Source organism: Zootoca vivipara, chromosome 9, assembly GCF_965207765.1.
Source record: "Zootoca vivipara chromosome 9, rZooViv2.hap1.1, whole genome shotgun sequence".
In the NCBI taxonomy this organism is placed as follows: Eukaryota; Metazoa; Chordata; class Lepidosauria; order Squamata; family Lacertidae; genus Zootoca; species Zootoca vivipara.
In genome coordinates, this window is record NC_142592.1 from 31,244,775 (window position 1) to 31,271,474 (window position 26,700).

The window sequence follows — 26,700 nt, forward strand, 5'->3', positions numbered from 1 at the left end:
TTTCTTCCGGCAATCTTAATTCCGGCTTGGGATTCCTCCAGTCCAGCCTTTCACATAATGAATTCTGCATGTAAGTTAAATAAGCAGGGAGACAATATACAACCTTGTCGTACTCCTTTCCCAATTTTGAACCAATCAGTTGTTCCATACCTTTCTACAAAGGTAGAAAGAATTCCTTTTAAGTATTTCCTCCTTGGTCTGATCTAGGTTAATGCCTATATTTGTATGTTTGTTTGTTTGTTTGCTTGCTTGCTTGCTCGTTTATTAAATTTTATCCCACCCTTCATACAAATGTTCATCTCTTACCATCAGAATGCCAAAATCTCATTTCTTGCTATTTGAATCCATCAGTTTGTATCCTACACTCTGGAGCAGCAGAAAGCAAACTTCCATGCAACATGAGTCCAAACAGAACTATTAGTTAAGGTCTGAGGAGTCTGAGCTCCAATGTGCCTCCTTTACTTCTTCTTTTTAAGTGTAAATCAGCATTATCCAATATATTTTTCTCAAGCCATGGCTATCTCATATGAAAGAGGGGAAAACTCTGGTCTTAAGGGGAGGAAAAATCTCAGTGGGCTACTACTGATGCAATAGATTAAAACTAATCATGAAATATCCCACATACATTTTTCTATGTGGGAAAGAGATGGGTTTAGCTGTGTGCCTGGAAGCTTAACACATTTAAATATCCATATCTGTATCAGGCAGGTAATTCATTTCTACAGCCAAATGAAAGCAAAGTGAATATGAACCAGATACGGAAAGGAAAGGCACTGAGAGGCTTGCAGCCTTGGTGGATTACTTTTAGTTCTTGAATGGTCTAGATCCTAAGGGCTAATGCAAATGCTCAGTCTAACATGGTACTGCTGTTTTGCAGGACTATACCATGCTAGTTTACATGTGGAAAATCGCTTGTATAATCCAATAAAAAGTGTGTCCTTTGCCAGAATTGTAGGGATGTGTATAAATGCTAGGAGACAATATGCTTATTAGATAGCCTCCTTCCTTCCTCACGTTTGGAAGTTCAGCAAAGTGCATCCCTTTCCATCTTAAAATGAATCTTTGATAGGTTAGTTTTTTAGCCTTTTATTTTAAGTAATCCTGAATGCTTTCAAGCAGACGGGATTCTCCTGGTATTTCCCCCTTTTCTCCCCCTTAAGCGGGAGTTGTCATCTTTTCGTAGGGCCTGCAAGACGGAGCTGTTCCGCTTGGCCCTTGGACTGACTCAGTCTGACCTGGTGTTACCCTCCCCTAAGGCTTTATCCTACAGATATTTAAATGAAGTTGCACTTGTAGATTCCCAATTTTAAAATTGAATTTTAACATTCAATTTTAACATTGTATTTAATCTGCATTTTAATTGAATTGTTTCTTTTATGCTTGCTTTGATATTCTTGTTTGAGCCCGGTCTTAACTGGGAAGGGCGGGGTATAAATAAAATTATTATTATTAAAACAATTATCACACAAACATAATTGAAAAGGGTGTGTGTGTGTGTGTGTGTGTGTGTCACTCAGAATACTTGTTGAAGAGTAACAGATATAGCAGCTTTGTTTAGGCAGGCTTAAAATGGGAATCCAGTTACGAAGTCATAATTAAGTCTAGTTTAAGATGATGTCTGAGCAATGGAGCTCAGCCATGCAGATGTTTTCACATTGTGGGAATGAGGCGAAAGAGCAAATAGCAGAAAGCAAAGAAGAATGTGCCCAGCGAAGTGAGGAGATTGTATGTCCCCTTGTCAAGGCATAGTGGGAGTATCTCTCAGAGTACGCTCTAGCAAAATTACAGGAAAACTCTTTGAGCATCAGCTCCTACCGTGTGTGTATCTAACAAAGCCTGTCCTCCCTCAAAGAGGGCACGTGTTGCAGGGAGACCTGGAGACTGCCCTCCTGGTTGTGGGTGGGTCTATTGGACAGCCACAACACCCGATTGGTAGGTCCCTCATTGCTGGGTTTAATCTGGCCAATGGAGTGCAGTCTAAACAGATGAAGGGACCCATGCACGTAACCCAGAGCTTCCTCTTTCGGCTCGTGCATTGGAACACCCGCCCACCTCTCCCTATATTTAGGGCATTTTGCGATTGACCTTGCTATGCCATCGTGTGTCATCTGTCGTTGGGCCACGGCATTAATTTCCCCCACTTGGCTAATTGGCTGGTGCCATTTGGGTTTTGCTTGCCGCGTAGCAAATCATCGCAACTTGTAAGGTTGCGGATAGGCACTGGTTCAGGTGATAGGGATGGGAGAACAGTCTTGCTATCCCTATGTGAAGGGTATTCCGTTAAAGGAATCCAGGGACTCAACTTGTTTTGGTGAACCCCCGAGAGGAGGTTGTGCCCGTGCCTGAGTCAAGGGGAGCATCTGGGGGAGTGGACATAGTCTGTTCCCAGGCTTTCTACCTACCTCAGGTGTTCACCCTTGGCTGACCTATGATAGAGTTCCGGTCAGCGCTACCTGCAAGGGTGCAGGGAGCTAGTTGAACCAGAGCCTATGCAACCACTCACATTCTGTAATCAATAAAGTTGTGGCCTAAATTCTGCCAGAAACCAAAATAAAATTTGAGCCAAATGTGTGTTTATTTAGGTGGGAGGTCTCTGGGTCTGAACAAGCAAACATGCATTGTTGGTTTGACTACATTGTAAATATCCCACGAGAACGCCCCATCTCAGAGACAATGCAAATTTTATGACAACAGGCTATTGGCAATTGCTGGGCTATCTCAGGGCCTGTTTGTTCCTAGTGCCTCACTGCATATGGCCTACACATGGCAGGGTGTTGAAGTGAGCCTTGGACATTAAGATGTTTCGTGGGAACTTGTGGCATTCTCGAACTGCAGTTGTTCCTGTCTTTGTGTTTCAAAGTTTGTCCCTTTCATGTTTCTGTAGGCTGCTTCTTAAGACCAGACTTCCTACTATGCTTTCAGAGAAGTGGGAAGGCAAAAAAAAAAAAAACCCCAACAATCAAAGAAAGAGAAGGGCAGAGGCTGTAGAAAAAGAACTGATACTCAACCAAGGCTTGTTTGCGTGTTCTACAACAGACAACCTATACAGATGGTGTGAGCCAGGCCTACTGATGTACACATGCAAGTATGTTTGTAACTTGCCCCTCATGACAAGTTTCAAGGGGCAAGTCACAAATGTACCTGCACATTTGCATGTGTACATCAGTAGGCCCAGCTCACACAATCCGTATAGGTTGTCTGTTGCTGCTTGGCTGTTTCTATCAAGCACCACATGGGGGCTGGTAACTTATCCATTCATTTAACAGGGTTCTCCACAGCTTCAAAGCAGAGCTCTTATCAGGCGCCTACAGAGAGAGAGGGAGAAACAAGTCTGGAAACGGGATTGGATTTCAGTGCTCAGCTCAAGGTTAATTCACTATGCCTGAATTTCACACCACCAAACATGAGCGTGAAAGTCTAGCCATGTGCCAGAGACGTTCCTGCATCAATAAGGGTATTGGTGGGTGTGACCTGGCCCTCCTCCTTCTCATGCAAATGATTAAACAGGAACTTGTGAGCAAGACTGCTTATGTACAGGTCTGGCCGGGTGCCATAAGTTAGTATTGTTGGGCACCTGCCAAGGCCCACACCTGAGTAGAAGGCTTACTGCGAATCCCAATATCCCCCCTAACTCTGCTGTTGCTCCTTGCAGTTATTGCCTCATGTTCCCCTGTCTCCTCTAAGGTATGTCAGGAGCATGAAGGAACAGCAGCTGCCCCTTCTCTCTTGGTGGCTGTGTGGGCTGGGCCTAAAGAAAGAGAGCAAATGAACGGAGACACCATCAAGGAGGAAATGGGGCAAATAAATAAATATATTATTATTATTAATTATTATTATTATTATTTTATTTATACCCCGCCCTTCTGGCTGGGTTTCCCCAGCCACTCTGCGTGGCTTACAGCAGTTCCAGTATGTCTTAGATGGGCAACATTGCCATTCTAAAAGAACGAAGGATGTGTTCATGGTGAGCTCCAACACCTCTTTTTCTTGAAAAACAGCACTGGAGCTACTCAAGAAACTTACCAAAGCCCCCCCCCCCAAAAAAAACCTGCAGCTGGTTCTGAAAAATGTACCCAAAGAGACCTTGGTTCACAATAAATGTATACATTTGTCTGTGAGCTCATATGCTAACCTGTGTCAGGATTTGGGGTGAGGAACCTTTTTCAGTCCGAGGGTCACGTTCCCTTCTGAACAATCTTTTGAGGGGCAGAGACAAAAGCACGCTGGTCAACAAATGTAACTTTTACCTCTGTGCAGCAGGCTAGTTTCTGCACATGCTCACAGGTGCATTTTATCCTCCATTTAGACAAGCAAGAGGCATTATCAGAATTCAAGGGCACATTCCAGTCAGGCAAGACCATTCAGAGTTTGAAGCTGGGTTGGTGAAAGGTGTTTGTTGGGGAGAGGCCCAAAGGCCAGATAGTCCTGTGGGACTGCATTTAGCTCCCATATCTGAGGTTCCTGCCTAAGATCTGAATGATGTGTTTCCCACCCACAATAATTTCATGTCAAAATTGTCATCCATTATGTTCATAGATTTTTTAAGATTTTACGATAAGGGCTGTGCTCCTATACAGACCAAATATCTTATCATGATGACTGTGTCCATTTCTGTTTGCGCAAGTGGAGGTAAGTCAGAGATCAGGCTTAATACATTTTGCCCCCCCCCTTTTATTTTGCAAATGCCTGTTCTTGTGTTTGGGAACACTGAGCTGCCAACTTCAGAAACAGCACAGTTTGCTTTTGTTTATGTGAACACAGCTTCGGTGTGTAGGAGAGTCTCACACTCTGTGGGTGTCTTCTGCATCTTGATCACCTCAGTACTCTTTTAAGAAATGTTTTACACACCAGCAGCTGCACCTGTACAGTGTGGGCGTTCAACTTGTACCAAGAAGGTATAATTATACTTAATCTGGCCATTTCTATGAGCCACGAGTTTTAATCACCTAAAGGAACCTGGTTAGCAAAAATGTACACTGCATTTACTTAGCAGGGAGCACAGGAAACTGAAGTGTGTATGTTCTAGCAACCACAGGTTTTGTTCTTCTTGTTTTTAATTATTTGGGCTTGCATTGTTGTTTTTTGTCCAGCTTGCTGAAACTAGGTGTGCTATTGACATATAGGAAAAATCACTAATAGCAGTAGTCACCTAGGCCTAAGGACCGTGTATAAAGTTATTGTTGACAATATGCAAATGTGCTTTTGTAGCATTCATTGTAGAGCGTGTTCTCCTTCATGGAGAGCATGTGTTGCGGTGGGGGCAAACAAGACATCCCTCTGTTGCTGGGTGGGTTAGTTTGGATGGCCACAAATCTTATTGGACACCTCTTGGTCATTGGGTAGAATTTGATGTTTGACGCCCAAGGGGATATTTATTCCCTGCATGCAGTGTTGAGCTGCCTCTTTTCGCTGTAGGCATCGGATCACCCTCCCACCCTCCCTATATTTAGGGCTGTTCGCGTTGACCTTGCTATGCCTGTCATGGGGTCATCTGCTTTGGGGCAGAGGCCTGGTAGGAATTTTTCCATTTGGCTGATTGGCTGGTGCCATTTGGTTTTCTGCCTACTGCGTAGCAAAATCGCCACAACTTGTACAGTAAGGTTGTGGTTAGGCATTGGTTAAATTTGGTTGGTGGAGGGGGTATGGTTGGCTGTGCCTGCCCCTCCAATGCTGCTGCTGCAAGGGTATTCCATTAAAGGAATCCAAGGGCTCGTCATGCTCTTGTCCGAACCCCTGTCAAAGGGCTAGGGCCACGCAAGAGCCCCTGGGAAACTTTGGGGAGAGGTGAGGGCCTGGCAACCAGCTCTATTCTCTCCCCAAAAATGATTTCCCTTACTGACTTTTGCAGGCTTGCGGATGTCAGTTCTGTTCCTACCTCTAGATGGGAACAGACAGTCATGAACCAATGGCCTAAGCAACCACTCACATTCTGTAATCAATAGAGTTGTGGCCAAAAAATTATGCCAAAAACCTTAAACAAAAATTCTGTGTGAATTGTGTTTTATTTGAGGGTGGCTTGGGGACCTCAACACGCAACTGTCCATTTATATGAACTTTGTTCTAGTGCATTTTGCATTTCTGAATTGATTTGGTTAGGATTGCACTTTAGGCTTATACAAGGGATGGATAACTTGTGGCCTCCTATAAATTGTTGAACTCCAAGCCGCATAACTCCCAGCCAGCATGGCCAATGGTGAGAGATTATGGGATTTGTAGTCCAACAACAACTGGAGGGTAGCAAGTTCTCAAAGCCTGCCTTACACAATCAGAAATGTGAAGAGTCAGTACTTCTGTTGGGTCAGCACATGGCCAAGCAGTAAATTTGATAGCTTTTCCCACCAAAGGGTCTCAGCAGAAACTTTGCTGGAAATTTACTATAGTCTAAGCTTAATCACTCTTCTAGAAATCCAACAGGGAAGCAGGTATGCATATTGAATAGAAATCGTCTGTAGGATTAACTGTAATCTTTCATCTAAATTGTTTTCTTTTATATTCCACTTTTAAAAATTAGAGCCCTATTCATGCAGTAATTGCATTCAGTAATACTTTTGCTATTGACTTCAAGTTCCTCAGAGCTGGAAGTACGAGTTTACTCTCGGTTTTTTAAAAGCCCAACATGGGAAGCCTGGTGAAATGGAATTGGATAAGTTTGCTGTAGTGCTGGCTAATAATTACCAATAGCACTAAGTCCTTTTCTGCAAAGATCTCAGAATAAAATGGCAGAACAGGGCTTTAAAAAGGAAAAAAAAAGTCCTGATGTTAGAGAACATGAAATGTTTATTGAGTCAAGTGATTTGACCAGATAACTTTCCATAACCATTGTCAAATCAGAAGTCAAAAGCTGATTATCCATGCTCCAGGGTCAATGGAGGAGCTGGGGAGGGGTGTTTGTGGCCCTCCAGATGTTGTTGAACACCAGCTCCCCTCAGTTTCAGTCAGCATAGCCTATAATCAGGAATGGTGGAAGAGGTAGAGCATATGTTTTTGCATGGGAAAAGTTTCAGGTTGAACCCCTAGCATTTCCTGGTAGGGATAGGAGAGCCCCTGCCTGAAACTCCAGAGATACAAGGCTAGATGCATCAAAGGTCTGACTCAGTATACAGTGGCTTCATATGTTCCTATGATGAAATTTCAGCAACATCTGGAATGCCAGAGGTTCCCAATCCCTGCATTAGCAGAAAAGTGAGACATACTGTATTAGGTCGTAAACCAGTAGGGACCAGGACTTCAGGAAAGGGGAGATACCATGGTTCAGTGGGGAAACCAGAACAGCAGCATTGAGGGGGAATGTCCAACTAGCCCAACTTATCTGCTTTGATTGAGATGGGATGAAATTAGCAGAGAAAGCAGCAAATGAGAGAGCTTTGATAATAAAGCTGCTACCGCCTCAGAGGCAGCAAACAATTTGAAGTGGAGGCTGTGAAAATAAGTGGACAATGAGTGAAGCAAATGCACAGTCCTGGACACTGGACAGATCCTGGGTGGAGGAAAAGGAAAATATAAATTTTTTTTAATAGTAATTAAAACTGTGCAATTAAGCCTCACAGGAACCAATATGAAGAGAAGAGACTCAGAGCTGTTCTAGCAAAGGAATCAAAAGTCTCATAAATGCTGTGTACACTCCGTATATAATGAACACTGGGAATTATAGTTTATGGGTGCTGGAAAATGTTGTTCTGTGAGGGATAAACTACAGGATTCCCAAGATTCTTTGCAGTGGTAGGGGGATGTGCATTAAATGTATGGTGTGGACGCAATCCAAATCACCTCTGCAAACTTGAATAGATTTGAGGATTCTGAAGGGATGCTATCACACAGTTGTGTCCTTCAGGTACTATATTTTAGGGCAATTTCCTACTAGTACACCCTGGATGCCACCTGCCTGGCATAAATCACACATACACGCACACAGAACCTAAACCCTGTAGTCCAAGTCTGATGGTACCACTGTAGTTACTATAAGCTGTTAGGGCTTAAACAGTCTGATTTCCTTTTTATGTTTCAGAGTACACCTCCAGTTTTCTTTTTCTTTTTTACTAATGTCCTTAGGAGTTACTAGCTAGCTGTTTTCTGGGGGGAAAGCCTGAAATGCTAGAGTATTTCCCTATGCTTCCCTATGAACAAAATGAACACCACAGTATCAGCTTGACAACACTATGCACTACAACACTTTGTTTATTTTTATTAATGAGCCTGTTGAGGTCTGCAACCTGTGGTCTAAGTAGAGATGCTAAGTCCTGTTGTTTGATTTGCAAAAGTCATCCTACACCTACCTTGCTTATTTATATTTGACCTTTGAAATAGATGAAATCCTTTGTAAATGTCATCTGAAAAATCATATAGCTATGGACTTTTCTGTTGTTGTTTTTTATTCTAGTTATCATAGAAGAGTGAGTAACATATACTATATTTTAATTTGGAAGCATAAACCAAAGGGAAGAATAATTACTGGAAGCTTTAGCTGAAAGGACGCGGGTGGCGCTGTGGGGACGTGGGTGGTGCTGTGGGTTAAACCACAGAGCCTAGGGCTTGCTGATCAGAAGGTTGGCGGTTCAAATCCCCACGACGGGGTGAGCTCCCTTTCCTCGGTCCCAGCTCCTGCCAACCTAGCAGTTCGAAAGCACATCAAAGTAGAAGTAGATAAATAGGTACCACTCCGGCAGGAAGGTAAACGGTGTTTCCGTGCGCTGCTCTGGTTCTCCAGAAGTGGCTTTGTCATGCTGGCCACAAGACTCAGAAGCTGTACACTGGCTCCCTCGGCCAGTAAAGTGAGATGAGCGCTGCAACCCCAGAGTCATCTGTGACTGGAACTAATGGTCAGGGGTCCCTTTACCTTTAGCTGAAAGCAAATGTAATGTCTCCAAGCCCACTATATGATGAATAATGCCAAGATGGAAAGATGGGGCAAGGAAGAACAAACACCACAGTAGGAAGGGAGGACAGACTGAAAAGTTTGTCATCAGAAGGCATTGTTTTTACCCAGAAAGCAAATACAATACAATATTTGTCAATACAAATATGTTGATTTCTATAGTTGTTGTTGTTATCATTCAATTCCTTATTTTTCAAGTGTTGAGTTCAGTTCTACATCGGTTTTCAATTTTTTAAAAAAGTTCTCATGGAAAATTCATCAGCATTTTAGCTAAATCTTTTTCTCCACAAACTTGCTTATTTGCAATTTTGCACATACACTTTCCTGAAAGGCATTGCAAAATATGCATTTTTATGCACTCTTTACCACAGCATGTGCATTTTTATTACCTTTCTGAAATTAGTTAGGACTCGTGCTCTTCAAATCTTTCTGGCACTTGTCCTCTGGCCCTGAACACAGTGAGGGTTTAGCTGGTTGTCCTTGGGGAATTAGTAAGGATTGTTAGGCTAAAAAGCTCCTCTGTTGGCTGATAAGTATTTTTGTCTACTCTGCATAGCTGTGGTCACAATTTGTGCTGTTTTTCAGAAAGTTCATTTTAGCTGTCATGCTTCATAGCTGAGGCAACACCTTAAAGACTAACACTTTTTTGTGGCACAAAATATTGTGAGATGGACCCTACTTCATGAAATGAACAGCAAAGATGCAGAACAGTATTGTTATCCTGAGGCTTTGTCCTTTCTTATCGCATCTGAAGGATTATGCTCGAACCTACCAAGGCTTGGCTCAGTTAAGGGAAAGTAAAGCAACTCAAATCAAATAAGGTGTACTCTCAATTCCCCCTGTTTAAATCTTACAGCTTTCTCAGAATGATATACAATTGGATGCTTTCCCAGAAATCTAAAAGCTTGTTGTGCTGTGCAAACAGAAATTGAACTAAGGTAACTTTTTGTGTGTGACTCTAGCAATATTTTCCTAGGGGGGGGGGGGATATTGCTCTGCTGTAGGGTTGCAGTCAAGTCAAGCCACTGCTATGACAATAACCTGCTGAACATTTTATGGTAAACAAGGCAGAAAATTAGTCATTTACTAACGACACTATCTGGGCTTCAGATTTAATGGTCAATGCCAGACTTTTCTTAAATTGTAAAACCAAATTCTAATCTTCTTAAACTGTAAGAATTTCTGGTAGAATGCAGTATCTGGGGCATCCATCCAAATGTAACAATTGCACTTGATACAGGAACAACTGAGGAAGGGTTGGGGGGTTCAGTGGATGGGCTCACACTTTCAATGCAAAAGGTCCTAGCTTTGATCCCGACATCCCTGGGTAGTCATTCTCTGCAGCTTGTAGAAGGCAGTTCTCTCTAATATTTCTATAATGGGTCCTGCTACCTTGGATCAATGCCGCAAAGTTGGCTAGCAAAGCCTTTAATTGGGGAGAAAGATAAAAACTCAATGGCTATTATTATTTTCAATATTTGGCAGTAAAGAAATGCCATATCTCAGAGGGCGGAGCACATGGCAGAAGGTCCCAGGTGTGATCCATGGTATCTCTGTGTAGGACTGGGAAATACTCCTCCATGAAAGACTGGAAACACACTGCCAGTCAGTGTGGACAACACTGAGATAGATTGCCCAACACTGAGAAAGATTCCATAAAGGCAGCTTCCTGTATTCCTAAATGCCCTGCCCTGCCCCACACCACATGAAGTCCTTTTGTTTGCGCAAAATAGTCATGAATGGTTGTTTGTTTGTTTGTTGCTCAACAAATGCCTCGCAGGCTATTTAGATAGAAAAAAGATCAATTACCATACCATGCTCCCACCCAAGACACAGCTGGCTCTCACAGGGAAAGTGTACCAACGAGCAATGTGGTTGGATCTGTTGGCATCTGTCTGCCTCGGGAGACAATGGAGCAATGCACCTTTTGGGGGTGAAGTTAAACTGTTGGAGAGTAACAATGCCTGCTGTGGCTGTAGAGACCAATACAGCAGAGACATGTTTTGTTGCAGCTGGGGCAGATGAAGGTGACTGGTTGTGCTCCTCAGGATACACCAGGGTGTTTCTTCTCTCTGAGCAACTCCCAGCAGTCATTGCTCCTCTAGGCACCATTGTGGATACACAACCTGTCTGCCTTTCTCCAGGCACTGCAGCTGTCTGCAAGGGATTCCCACACGGGGGTGGGGGGGGTTGATGTTGCCAGTCTTCATGTCACATTTGCAGACATCTTTCTAATGCAGAATCAGTCTGCCAGTAGGCCCGGTGCTTGAAGCCAGCTCCCCATAGAACACATCTTTGGGTACCCTGCCATGTTTCATTCTGTCAAGCCAACCTAGATGTCACTGAAACAGGAGTGCAAACGTGCTTGAAATGTGGGCTTGGGAGAACACATATTTGTTTGAAACTCTGAACTGCCAAAATGCTCCTGACGCAGCACATGTGAAAGGCATTTCCCAATGGCAGTTGTAAGATGCTCACAACTCACTTCCATAAAGCAGCATGCTCAGCACAGAAGCCAGGCAGATCTTCCTCTTGGCATTGGTTGTTAGCATCACATCCTCCCCATACCATTTTCAAGAAGTGAGCCATTGCCATAGATGCCTTGCTAATACATTTGTTCAGCTCAGCATCAATGGAGAGGCTGCTGGTTTTGGAGAGCCAGTGTGGTGTAGTGGTTAAGAGTGGTAGACTCATAATCTGGTGAACCGGGTTCACATCTCCGTTCCTCCACATGCAGCTGCTGGGTGACCTTGGGCTAGTCACACTTCTCTGAAGTCTCTCAGCCTCACTCACCTCACAGAGTGTTTGTTGTGGGGGAGGAAGGGAAAGGAGAATGTTAGCTGCTTTGAGACTCCTTGGGGTAGTGATAAAGCAGGATATCAAATCCAAACTCCTCCTCTTCCTCTTCCTCCTCCTCCTCTTCTTCTTCTTAGTATTATGGTGGAACCCAGATAGACAGAACCATCTACCACCTCAAGTCTGTAGTCACCATTGCTAACACATGGAGTTCTTGTGATGTCAGGGTGATGGTCAGGCTGAGGTCCTTGTAGGATTGGACAAAACATTTGATGAGCCTCTGTAGAGCTTCATCAGAGTGCACTGTCAAGGCTGTATTATCTGCAAACAACATCTTTGGGATAAGGACCCCCACACACTTTTGTCTTGTCACGGAGACATGCCAGGTTGAACAGACCGCTATCGCTCCTTGAACGGATGTATGCACAATCTTCAGTCTAGCTATGAGAGCAGCAGGAAGAACATGACAAAGAGAGTTGGGCCAGGAGCACAACTCTGTTTCACACCACTCTTTATAGGGAAGGTGTCCAAGGATTAGCCCTAATAATGGATGGTGCTAGGGTCGGTCTCTTTCCCTTGGCCCTCACCCCACCCCCAGCCGACCGTCCATTGTCCTCCCAGGCCAGGGAGGGCTGATAGCCACCCTGACCCAGGTGGGAGGCACCAGACCAGGTAAGCCCGCTTTGTGTCACAAACCCCGCCCACCTGTTGGGAAGGGAGGGTGGAAATTCTCATGGAAGGACACAACCATCTTATGAAGCTTATGTGGGCGCATCCTATCTTGCTGAGCAATGTGAAGAGTCCTTTTCAGCTGATGAGGTCAAAGGCTCTCAGCATTTCTCCTGCAACTGACCCAGTGAGAAAATCATGTCAGCTGGTGACTGCTGAGTTCTAAAGCAGCATAAAAGCTTGCTGATGTGTTAGAAGAGGTTCTGGAATCATGTCTCACACAGGTTTAAGTGGATGAACACCATAGCAGTGCATGTATGTATACACTCAGCCAGCCTTCCTCAACCTGGTGCCATCCAGATATTTCAGACTATATCTCCTATCAGCCCCAGCCATCTCCCCAGCTGGGACTGATGAGAGATGTACTCCCAAAAATCTGGAATGTTGGGGAAAGTTGCTCTAATCATATGATCTACACACTGTTTTGGCAGAACAACTTCCTTTGGGGGACAACAAGGCGATAATCTGAATTAGACAGGAACATCCACAGGCAGAGTTTTAGCCATTGCTCAAGTTCTAACATGCTCATTTTTCTCCTTTTGACAATTGATCAATTCAAAATCATCCGCCCAGTTTAATTATGTGGTGTTTGAGAGGCTTCCTTTTACAAAAATTAATGGCTTTCCCCCCACTTTACTTCAGTATCCTGCAAAGCTATTTATTTTTAAAAGATGACATGACAGGAAATAATTCCTACAATTTGAGAACTGCATATTTGCACTATTGTGAATCATTACTGCATTTTAATACATATTTAACGTCTATAAGAGATTACATTTTACTCTTGTTAGCTGCATGCCTCTTCCTTTTTGACAATACAATGCTGGTTTCCTAAATCAATGTTGTCACAAATAATTCATTTAGAGCTTCCTCTTTTTGTAAAAAACAAAACAAAACCTCATCAACTACACATTTTAAAATAGAATTTGCAAATATCATTGTTGCTTCTGCCACAAAGTTAGACCTTTGCAAGTGAAGATCCCTCATATGCTTTAAGAATCATCATTTATTTCCTTTAATAATATGAACAAAACTGAACATGGGAAGAACCTGTGTAGCCATTTTTGAGTGCTAATGCATTGGTTATTTACTTTATAAAAGGAGTAAAAGAAAATGCTTGTTGAGAAGTATTTATATGGGACAGCATAACAACCCCTGACCTCAGAACATTGCATCCCTGTATAGTGGTGGAGAGTATGAGCTTGTGTCCTGAAAGGTCACCTAAGTAGAGTTGGAATATGGCAGGATACCAAAAAGACTAAGTGGCCCACATGAGACAGTTGTTTATGATAGTGAAGGTACAGCACAACCAAAAAGGGTTTCAGTCACCTTTGGTGAGGAGTCATGCCATACCTGCTTGGCTTTTAGGGATGCTGGATAATTTCCGTGAAAATAGTGTAAATTGCTGTAGTTCACTCGTTGTGACTAATCCGCTCCACTTCCCAGTGGGGAGGAGTTGCAGTGGACCGCGTGGCCTCCCACTCCCCTCCAGGGGCGGGGGCATTGTTCCGTGCCACCCGGGGGATCCCTGTCACGTCATCATTCAGCCGACAAATCGGCTGGCTGGGGGGCGTGGCTGGGACCTGTTTAAACTGTGGCGCGAGCCGAGAGGCTTCCACTTGGCTCGTGTTCTCTATCTCCCACCCTCCCTATTTACAGGTTTAGTCTTTAATGGCCTTGCTATAGACCTCGGTTGGTCACTGTTGAGAGGCCTGGTAGGAATTTTTCCACTTGGCAAATTGGCTCAGGCCATTTGGTTTTCGCCTACCTCATAGCAATCGTCACAACTTTGTAAGGTTTTGCGGTTAGGCATTGGGTGACCTTCTGATGGGGGAGGGGAGGCCTAGCCATCGCCTGCCCCTCCATGCTTAGGTGTATTCCGTTAAAGGAATCTGGGTGTGTGGATTTTGTCCGAAGCCCAGGGCGGGGCTAGGGCCATGCCCCAACCCTTCCGGGAACCCAAGGGGGAGCTTGAGTTGGTTTGCATTGACTGGGCTTGCCCTACCGGTAGGTTTACCCTACCAGACTTCCTGCTCAGCGGGCAGGAGTCAGATATAGCCTGGGCCTACTCAATGCCTAAGCCAATACTGCTCACATTCTGTAACCAATAAAGTTGTGGCCTAAATTTGTCCAGTAGCATTAACCTTATATCCTGTGTCTTAGTGTTTTTATTCCTCCTTGAGGGGGTGGTTATGGGGTCTCGGCATGCAACAGTTGATGTTTGTTCACATCACCGGGCGAGATGTAGGGGAGAGAAGTTAAGTCCACAAATATTATGTATTTAATATTATCTATTAATAATAATTATTATTATTATTATTATTATGTATTAATATTATCTATTTGACCTTCCCCCACACATTGTTCTTTATGTTTCCTTTACATTGAAATGAAAAGTTATGTAACTTGCACAACTTAAGTTAAATAGTAGGCAGTGAGACAAATAATGTTGTATCTGGCAGGAACTGAACTGCAGAGGAGTGGAAACAATGGTGATTGTGATTAATACAGGTCAGAAAGGAAAATGCTATATTCTTGCATTCCTACCTGCTTATCACCATATAAAAATTTATGAAGTGCAGCTCCTGGGAGAGCTGAATTCTGCCAAGGGCACATTTTGGATGGGTTTACATGGGTATGGTCATGGAAGGATTATAAACCCCTCCCCCCATCTGATCCACAATGTAGCTGGCCATGTTCATTTAAGAAATCTGGCTTTATCCTGGCTGTGGTTTCTCTTTCCTTCCTTCCCCCAGCAATATTTCTAAATCTTTTCAGATTTAAAAACTAATAATTCCGAATGAGCTAATTCCTGCCAAAGCATCTTGCAGCTTTTGGGTGGATATCAATTTCATGCAGTTCTGAGCTGTCTCGCTTCAGAATGCATTTAAATAGGAAAAGAGAATTTAACCAATTGTGAGCAGACCTCTTGCCCATGAAAGTAAATGACTTAAAACAGTATTTCAGACACAGGCATAATGGAAGCATGGTACAAACCTCACCTCACAATACTGAAACAAGGCCCTTCTGCACTAGACTGTAACATAGTTATGCTTGCCTATAATCCCTGACTTTGTTGTGAGCAAATTCAGCAGCAGGCTCCTATCCCTGTCACAGCCACATTAGTCGTGATGTTTGCTACAGAATAGATGCCCCAACAGAAAATGACTTAATTGCACTCTGGAAGTACAAAGAAGAGTTTCTGGGAGACTTTTTTTCCAAAGGAGGAGTGGACAGATAGTTCAATAGGGAGAAGCTGGTCATGGTAGAGTGAGTTTTGAGCTGCAATGCATCTGACAAGAATTTAGCCCCCATCCTCCTCAAACACACACAACAGAGAGAAAGGGTGATGATAGACATCTACAGATGGGGAAGTGGTCTATGTCTAAAGGTTAGATGCTAGCAGGAAAAATGCTGACTTCTAATCCAGAGGAAGTCAATGTGGTACTCTCCAGATGTTGTTGGGCTATAACTCTCATCAGCACCAGCCAGCATGGAAAAGAAATGGGGATGACAGGTGTCCAAAAGCATCTGAAGGGCTACTGCTACAGGTGGTTTCTTCTAAGGGGTTTTGACTTGTAAGCGTCTATAGCTGCTCAATGCCACACGGTGGCTTCAATAAGATATCAGCAGTTGGTGCCTGCAAACATCAGTACCAGGTGACGGTGTGTAGACGGTGAATTAGGATGATTCTGGCAATTTTACTCCTCCCAATTTGAACTGCAATGTCAACGAAGTGTCCTCACAAAGTCTTCTGTCCCTCTGTTTATCTGTAATCTCTACTTTTCTGTAGTGTGCGCTATATCTCCATATTTTCTCTAGGTCCATGGGTTTTGAAATAAGTGAGGCTGTCCAGAATGCTGCCTGCAGAGCACAGAAGAGTTCTTGGTTTTGTTGCTGTTGTTGAAGCAGAACGGCAGAAGATTTCTGAGAACTTTCTGAGATCTTGGAGACACTACTGCATTAAGGAGTAGTGGGCTAAATACATAAAGTAGCCTCCTATGGACATGGTGAGGAATGCTTTTGAATATATACACAGAGAAATATGCTGCACTGTTATTGCCTGCCCTGGCTCTTTACACTGGTGCAGGGTAAAAAAAACCATACATTTTAATAAATATGACTCATGTTGAATTTTTACTCAAAATTAATCCAAGTAGGGTGGCTATTTTGTGGTACTAAAAATAATGTTCGGCCTTGTCATGAATATGTTTCCTAACCATGTATAGGCAAAGACATCAGATATGCATAGGATGGTCCTCCCACCTCCGACAACTTCAGTTTTGCTTGGTAAGTCATAAGGAAGATCCTGATGAACACTTAACCTTTCAGGCTTTATTTCCTGTTGATGAAGTTTAATGCCTTGTGAACAGCCTGCTCCTTTGAACCTGCTGTCAAAAGCTTGGAAAAAATAGAGCTCACCTCTTTTCCAAAGCACAAATGAAGGGAATTATAAGAAGGGCCACAAAGAAGAAAATTACAGGTTGTCACCAATTTAGGTGCAAGAGAATTAATTTTAATAAAAACCTTCTTGACTAATTTTGCCATCTATCTTTTCACTTGCTCAGTGCTGTTGAGTGACAAACCATTATTGTTATTAGGCAGGGAACGTTAAAAGTCTGCATGCTGCCAGGAGTTTTGAACAAGGCTTATTTTTATGGAACATCTCAACACTATAGCTTGTGCGTTTACAATAAATAGGTCAGAAACGATCCAGTCAAAGCACAGTGGTGAAACCTTTTTTGTTGGTGTTAAAATGTTTCTTGCAATGTGGATTTCCATATTTTCCATTTGATAAATGTATGCATTTACCTAATGACTGTCTTTTCATAAAAATAATAATTTTAACAATGTTAAAACAGAATTCAGGCCCGTCCTAGCCATAGAGGCTAGTGGCGCGGAGAACCACAGCGCCAGGCGCTGGAGGGCGCTGGAAGGGTGCCAAGTGAGGGCAGGGTTCCGGCGATCTGGCCAGGACTGCGCTTCACTAGCTGAGAGGCTGTGCCACGTCTCTCTCCTTCTCCGAGGACTCGCGCTGCGCCTCCTTCTGGTCCCACGGTGCGCGCGCTGGTGGCGAAGCTTGACTGAGCAGAACCCAGCGCTGGGGAAACGAGAAGGAGGTGCAGCGCGGAGTCCTCGGAGGTGGCCTCCCGCTGCTGCCGCGGTCCGCTCGGCACTCCCGGGCCCTTGGAGAGGCTCTGGAGGGGGGCGCTGGAGGGACCTAGCGGCAGGGCGCTGGATGGGCTTAAGACGGCCCTGACAGAATTTATCTGACACCAAAATGCTTTTCTGTTTACTGTGTGCATGTGTATATGAGAGAGAGAGAGAGGGAGGGAGGGAGAGAGGGAGAGAGGGAGAGAGGGGGAGAGGGAGAGAGGGAGAGAGAAAGTGTATAACCTCCACACAGAGATTAAAAAATGGAAATTATTCCACTGGCCTTATAAAAAACTGCATTTCAACAACAGATACACACACACATTACAGTTGCTCAGTTGCTATAAGCTTCTGTAGTTTGTTAGGCACTGTAAGAACTGTAAGGTAACAGCTGATGGCGGACCACTAGAAGTCTGTTGTATGTAAACTGGGATAATAAATGTGAACACTAGGCATAATGCCCAGATGATTCACTTATATTATGAAGTTCCACTGAAAAAGGAGTTGAATCTAGAGCCTGAGCATCTTGTAAAAAACGCTAGAATAGACACATAAATAGATTGTTTCTGCTTTAAGTAAGTGTTCAAATGCTTCCTAGCCTTCAGCTGATGCTCAGCGAGTCTTTTAGAGATTATATGACCAACATCTTTCTTTTCTTCTTCATGACTTCAGAAAATTTCCAGCAGGAAGCTACCCACTGTACAGTTCTGCTGACTGCAAAAGAAAATGTGGCGGGGAATCTTCTGAAGACTTTAGAAGCAAAGCAAAATGCTCCAGAATCAATGATAAGAAAACCATTCTTGTCTCAGTCCAATGACACCAAGTCTCTGTATGAGAATCATCTACAGAAGGTGAATAGCAGGCTGCATTCATAGGCAAAGGTTCATCCATTGACAGACTAACTGATAGAACAGCGGGCCCCAAACTAAGGCCCGGGGGCTAGATGTGGCCCAATCGCCTTCTAAATCCAGCCCGCGGACGTTTCGGGAATCAGCATGTTTTTACATGAGTAGAATGTGTTCTTTTATTTAAAATGCATCTCTGGTTATTTGTGGGACCTGCCTGGTGTTTTTACATGAGTAGAATGTGTCCTTTTATTTAAAATGCATCTCTGGGTTATTTGTGGGGCAAAGGAATTCATTCATATTTTTTTTCAAAATATAGTCCGCCCCCCCCCCTGTTTGCTGACCCCTGACTTAGAACTTCAACAGGTTTCCTGAATTGAGGCATGACTTTGGTAAGATTGTGCTTACCTTCACACACAAAGTTGGGGAGCAAGCCTATGCACATAAAGCTGGCATAAAGCAAGCTGGTGTAAGTTAAGCTGGCCTGGCATGAAGTTTCAACAGATCCAAGCGCCTTCTACAGTGGGGTTGCTGCTGCTGCTCTGCCTAAGCCTGGCAGAGAGAAAACAAGCTTTTAAAGCAGTGTTTTGCACCATGTTGCCAGGTCACATGACCTAGCTGAATGGACAGGATCCAACCTAAGTCCACTCCTCTGGTCCCACCCATGCCATGCCACTGAAAGTCACCTTTGTGGGGACTTACACTGGCCTCAGCTCAACCAGCTTCAGCTCAGCCAACTAAGCCAGGATGAACAAGTCATGCCAGTATATCTCGGAGGTTCCTGCTCAGCCAGTGTTAAGTCCCCAACCTCAGCTGGAGATCTAATGCATCCTAAGACACATGTCCTGGTAGATCTTGCTATAGTAAAGGTAAAGGTAAAGGGACCCCTGACCATTAGGTCCAGTCGTGACCGACTCTGGGGTTGCGCGCTCATCTCGCATTATTGGCCGAGGGAGCCGGCGTATAGCTTCCAGGTCATGTGGCCAGCATGACAAAGCCGCTTCTGGCAAACCAGAGCAGCACATTGAAACGCCGTTTACCTTCCCGCTATAGCGGTTCCTATTTATCTACTTGCATTTTGACGTGCTTTCGAACTGCTAGGTTGGCAGGAGCTGCTATAGTATTGCCCCCTTAAAAATATTTCCTTATACATCTTTAAAAGAGGAAGGAGAGGAGGGCCCTAGTCTAATAGGAATTCATAAGTGATTGTTTTCAATTGCCTTTCCAATGCTCTGAATATCTGGTAAAACCCTATTCCACCAAACTTAAAACAATGGCACAAAAATGCATGTTTGCTATTCTTAGCAAATGGACAACATCCATTCACTTCTTTTGTCCCTGGAGGGTCTTTGCAACTCAAATCTTCTTATCAAAACCTAGCTATTTGTGATCTAATTAACATAGTATCTGTTCCAACCTCCTGTTTCTTTTATCCCCAAAAGCAATAGACTCCGCTTGGTAAACAACACCATCAGCCTGGCCATGCAACATCAATTTTTATTTTCTTTCTGCACTTCAAAACCTGAAGTGGAATTTTTGTCCATAGGACTGAGCTGAACCAGGACAGCGCATTTCACGAATGCCTCCCTTCCACCAGTCCTTTAAAGTCTAAAAGGAGGGCAAAGGTGTTTACATTCTCCCAACTCAGTCAGACCACTGCATTTCCCTACTTTTGTGACTTATCAGCCCAATAACAGTGATGCCAAATTACACCCAGTGTGAGTTGGGCATGTTATGAGATTATTAAGGGAATTTATGTATAACCAGATGGCCCAGCCATGCATTGCTGTGGCTCAGTCTGTTAAATGGACCCTCAGAGCCCCCTTTCAGACTCTCCTCACCTTCAGAGTCCCCCTTCATTTTGTTGAAATGTTTTACACGTGTTCTGTTTACAGAGGGTAATCCCTGTGATTCCCCCCACCCTGTCCCGACCCATGAGCTATCCCACCCCCTCCTCCCCCCACCCCTGGCTCATCCCTGTGGTTGTCCCCATCCTGTCCCAACCCATGAGATATGCCGCCCCCTCCTCCCCCTACCCCAGCTTATCCCTGTGGCTGGGCATACCTGCCCCGACCCATGACCTATCCCGCCCCTCCTCCCACCATCCCCCACCCAAGCAAGCCCCCACCTCCACTCGGCCCAGTCTGGAAAGCTGAGCTGAGATGCTGTGGAGAGGGAAGCTTTCCTAGCTGCAGTACCAGTGTAGCCGTCGCTAGAGGGTGCTGTTTTGCAACATCTCCTGTGCTCTCAACATGCACTTGAGGGTAATTTGTGAGTTCTGGAACACGGGGTTTTAGGGGGTTTACGTGGCCCAGGTGTGACATCTGTCTACGCAACCTGTATATGGTCACTCTCATATTCGCTTTGGACGTTGTGTCAAAATTTGAATGTAATCGGTCAAGCGGTTTCGGAGAAAAGTGGACACCCACCCACATGCCCTGTTTACATATATATATATATATATATATATATATATATATATATATATATATTCAAACTCAATGTTTTAGTATTTCTAGGACTAATTGATACACTATAAAAAATAAAATCCTTTTACTTGCTCTGTGTTTCCTGGGACCCATGTGGAGATCTGTTATGTCTCACCAACAATAATTTGAACCAGAGTAGACATTCTTGGCAGAACCCTTGAACCCCAGCATAAACCCTCCTGTCTTAAATTACACAGGAGTTGCCAATCAGAGGCTCCAGTACCTGCAAAGTACTGGATGACTTTGAGTATCAGCTCTAGGAGATCTCACACCCAAGGAGCTTTCAGGGCTAGGAAAGCCAATGCAGTGTGGCTGATCTCTCCACAGTCACCCAAGTGTTCAGAGTCATCCAATGAGTCCACAATGAAGCCCAGGCCAAAACATACACATAAAAATAAGATGCCTCCAATTTCTGGATCCAATTCAGGAAGAGGAATCATGAGCATAAGCATCCTCTGCGTCAGGGACCTACTGATATTTCAGGAATGGGAAAGGCAAGCAAGCTCATTTATGAAACCTTTCATTTGCTGCTAGAATGCAAGTCCTTGTACTGTATTTACACAAAGGACTCTAACTAAGGTACCCTGGATTGTTGGAAGATAATGGGAAGGAGTAGGATACTGCTGCTGAGGTTGTGCCAGTCTGACAACATTTCTATTAGCAAATTTAGTATATGCTGAAAGTAGGAAGTACCTCTACAAAGAACCACTAACCGGCTGAGGGTTATATCAATCTGCTCCTGCTATACCTAGAAAGCATTGGATCCATCAACACCACGATGAAATAAAATTGATGACAGCAGATTAACAGGCTATAGCATATGAGTTTCTGATTTAGAATGTGCCATTTTTGCTGATTCATCTGGACTAGCAACAATCAGCATGGGTACCAGGAGAGATCTGTTGTCAAGCATGCTGAATTCACAATTAATCCTGGCCCCTGGGACTTCCCTATGACTCTGGTTTTCATCTGTGTCCAGATTGTTTCACATTTCACTGCAATGTCAATATAAAAGCATGTTTTATGATGTTATGCTCGCTGGCCCTGGCACAAGAAAACTTGGGTCAGGTTGCTCGCTTAACTGGGTAAAGCTTGGTCAAAATAAAAAGCTACCCATAAAGATTCTTCAGTCTCCTATAAATCCCTGTTAGTGGCCCTCTCTAACCTGCATTTCAGCTGAGATGAAGCACTTGGCCCTTCTCAATTCAACATCTTCAATGGAACAGAGATGGAACTTGCTGATACTATAAGATCTTCAGTGTCTGGAGCTGCCACAAGTCAGCATTGGAAACGAGTGCCATGAATATATTATTATTATTATTATTATTATTATTATTATTATTATTATTATTATTAACTTAATCACAGCAAGCTATGAACAATATCAGTTATACACTACCTAGGTAAACTAGTAATATTAAACACTTCTGTGTTATATAGTTACCATGATGATCACAATTAACACATTTTAATTATTTGTTTTGCCTGCCTTTTATATGTTATGCGTTCATCACATGAGCACCAGATTGGCTCTACTAGCACATTTACACTGCAGCAACCTCACCACCACCTTGCCTTCTCCACCCCCCACATCCTAGGATGCAGCAGCAACTTAGCGGGAGGGAGCTCAGGTGAATAGTGCAATCTCACCATACTATCTGCTACTGCAACCATCTTAAAATATTAAGTGCTGAAATGGATAGAGACCAGTTGCCCAGATGGGGATGCAAACTTTGTTTGAGGTTGATCATTCAATGAACGGGGAAGGGGCAATGGCGAATGTGGCCCTCAGGTGAAAGGAGGTTAGTCACCCCTGTGTAATACCTTCAAAAGGTTATCTCTTATACACTTCCACTGTATTGGCAATAATCATTTTTATGAACACATGGTAAAAGTTCATTTCTGAAAAATCAATGCCTTTATAAAGTACTGTGGCAAGTTTTAAACAATGATGTACTGTGGCGCTCTCTCTCTCTCTCTCTCTCTCTCTCTCTCTCTCTCTCTCTCTATATATATATATATATATATACACTTTCAAACCAATAAGCCTGAACAGTGGCTGTATGCAAAGGATTCAGTTGTTTGAATGAGAATGCTGAAAAGAAACCTAAATTAGCCTAGGCATTGTTAAATATAAAAACAGCCGATAGCAAAAGATAATGATACAAGACAGTGAAGAAAGATTGATTCCCCACCCCACCCCCCTTGCATGCTGAGACTTCAAATTTATGGTTTGCTAACATGATGGTTAGACAACAGGCTCAATCCAACCAACATGATTTCAGGTGGGAAATGGCAACAAATCATCTTCTTGCACACAATCATCCTCAGTGTTCACTTTTTGTCTTATGTCCTTTTTCTGTTTTGGCTGGACATGTGTCCACCAAAGCACAAATGCCATTACCTGACCATACATACCTTCCATGAGCAGATCTAGCCACCTCTGCCCTTCCCAAGGCTGCAAATTAATGTTTCTATTGAGAGTAGATTATGCATATGGGCCTGAGGATAAGGCACTCAAGGCTGTTTATCGTGCTACATTTATGCTGGCAGCATGTTACATTTGTGATGCCATCATTATCTATCTTTCATTTTTATTTCTTGGGTTTTAATTAATTCTGTTATGAAACCCAAGGTGGCATACGTGTGGTAACCGGGCAGTTTCATGTGATAACCGGTGTCAGGTCCAGACCTACTTAGCTTCGGCAAGGTGGAGGACTATGCCATAGGAAACACACTGTATAGACCATACTATATGCGTCTACAAACATATAAACAATCCAATTGCTGTTATCAGTGACTGTGAAAGTATAAACATGATTCATTTCCTGAAGTAGGGGTCCCCAACATGGCACCCATAGACACTTCTGTGATCTCAGTAAAACTACCCCTTAAAATTATGCAATACACAAGAAACTGTTTGCTCTTCCTGCTCAGATCCCGTCTGCACTGGTTAAGTCTCTCCTACATAGAACCCACACCCTTAAGCATGCCCACAGTTCATTGGATGCCCATGCTGCCATATTTTTTTCTGAACCGAAGAACAGTGCAAATAGTTTCTCTCTGTGAATGAGCATGGCAGTGGCTGATGTAGATGCCCTTATTTGGATTAATGGGCCAGATGTTAGAGGGGGCATGCCCACACTATTTTGTGGTCCTGTCTCTTATTATGTCCCTTTAGATGTGGTAGCTGTTATGTAAAATTCCCAGAACAGCCATTTTGTGATGTACCATGCCCCTGCAACAGCCATTTTGTCACAGGGACCCATGGCGCTTTCTCATAGTTCCAAATGTGCATACTGTCCCCAAGCAGCTGGTGACCCCTGTAATGAAACAATTCATTACTGGGCAATGACATGAACTGGCAGGACAATGGGGAGAAGGAAGAGGATCCCTGTGGGGGGTGTAGCTGGGACTGAGACACACCAAGGCAAGCAAGGGATGAGGAAGGAAGTACTCACAGGGTGATGGAGGATGGCGATGGGATGGATGTCAATGCACAGGGTCCAGAGCAGCAGGACCCACCACCAGAGAGGCCCCTATCTTCATGAACACAGCAGAATCTGAGATGTAAGAAGCAGTGGGAGGCGTGCTAGGAGGCTCAGGCAGACAAAGGCCCACAGCCCAGCTCCCTTGCTAGCTCTGAGAGGAAGTGTGTGATTCCTCAGCTGGAGTAGGCTCAGAACAGGTGAGCATTACCAGCCTCATCAAGCCCAGATGCTGCAATCAGCAAGCAAAGCACAAAAGGGAAGCAGAGCTAAGTACTTTTTCTGCTCAGCTGCCCATGTTGAGGGACTTTGGCTTAGCTACTCCCGGACCTCTACAGGACTGTGATTTGGATCTGACTCTGAACTGCATCCTGACTGCTGGAATTCAGACTTGGCTACTTGGATTTGCATGTGGAGACCTTTTAACCACTCCCAAGAAATAAATTCAGACAAGACTCAAATTTTGGTTTGGTTTTTGGAAGAATTTAGGCCACAACTTTATTGATTACAATCAAGTGAGTGGCTGCATAGGTTCTGGTTCGACTAGCTCCCTGCAGCCCTGCAGGCAGCACTGACCCTGGGCACCAACCATAGGTCAGCCTTGGGTGAACACCTGGGACAGTGGCAAGCAGGCTAGGCCTCCACCCAGACTCAGGCTCTGGGAACAACCCCTCACAGGGAAGACCAACCATGAGTCCATGAATTCTTTCTTAAAGGAATACCCAACACATAGGGATGGCTAGGAATCCTGCCACCCCTATCACCTGGACCAGAGGCTATCCGCAACCTTACAAGTTGTGACGATTTGCTACGCGGCAGGCAAAACCCAAGTGGCATCAGCCAAGTGGGGAAAATTCCTACCGCCCCCCTGTCCCAACGACAAGGGACACACGACAGCATAGCAAGGTCAAGCGCAAGCCCTAATATATTGGGAGAGGTGGGCGGGTGTTGGGTTAAATAGTGGTCTCTCGATTGCTTTGACTGCCGTCCCTCTAGCACAATTGCTCCCAAGATCAAGGGACCACCAATAGGGTGTTGTGGCTATGCAAACTTTCCCACCCACAACACAGGGTCTGGTTGGCCAGGTCGCACCGCAACATGTGCCCTCTTGTTAGGGAGGACCCGATTAACCCAGCACTGTGTTGTCTGACCTTTGGCCTTTGCTATTGTGATTGACCCTCAGACTTTGAGTTTTCGACTTGGCATGCTGACTTGCTACCAGATAGGCCAGGGGTACAAGATTTATCCCCTCCTTTCCTGACAGTTGCTATTCTGCCAGGATAGCAATAAAGTGACACCCACCTACCCAGCCTAACTAGAGTAAATGAATTCTCTGTTAACTGTCAAGAATTATAAATTGGGGTAAAGGTTTTCTGAAAGAGTGCTCTGTTTCTCTCCCCCCGCCCCATTTGCCCAAAGCATCAGAGATGCACATTGGAAAGCAAGGCCTGTTGTTAAAATACTGCTGACAGTTTCCATATATCTATGCACATCTAACAATCTTTCTTCTGGGCAGCAGCGCTGGGGTGGGGAATCCTGAAACTCAGGAGCTGTACATAAAAATGCTTGAAAACAATACAATGCAGGTGCCCCTTTCAGAAATGAGTTTGTTCAGAATTGCTGGAGGGTTACCCTACAAAGAGTCTTTCTCCCAATCTAGGTGACTTCCCAACACACACTCAGCTGCCATAATAATGAGCCAATTTCTATGGAAATAGACTTGTTATTATTTAATCAGTCCTCCATCTAAGTGATTCATGAACTTCTTGTTGAAATTCAATATCCAGTCCATGAATTTCTGAAGAATTCTGAAGGCAGGGGGACTCCAACAAGCCACCAAGTGGTACACTCCTTGTGCTGATGATTAATGCAGGACCATTTACTTCAAAGTAGGTATAAACTTCTCAGTTAAGGTCACATAATACAGATGCCACTTACCTCTGAGTGCTGAGCACTGCCCACAGTTTTGCCAGCTTGAGCAGGGACAGGGGAGCCAGAACCGATGGCACGCTGTCTGTTTTATGCTGCAGAGAGGGTCAGGCACAATGTTTGGGGTCTCCTGGAATCGGAGGCTGCAGCAATAGAAGAAACAGGACCCTCTTGGGATGTGAACACTCTGCACTCCCTCCATCTAAATTCAGGTTGTACATAAGTGACTATGTATCATAAAGAAAGGAAATGTAAACCCTGGTAAGTGTGACTGGTGCCCTTGGAATCTTGCACCACTTGGAGATGGGGTGGCATCTGACAATACTAACAAGGGCAATGTGAAATGGAATTTGAGAATACTCTGATAAATGGCCCATTTTAATGGCTTGGGGAATTAA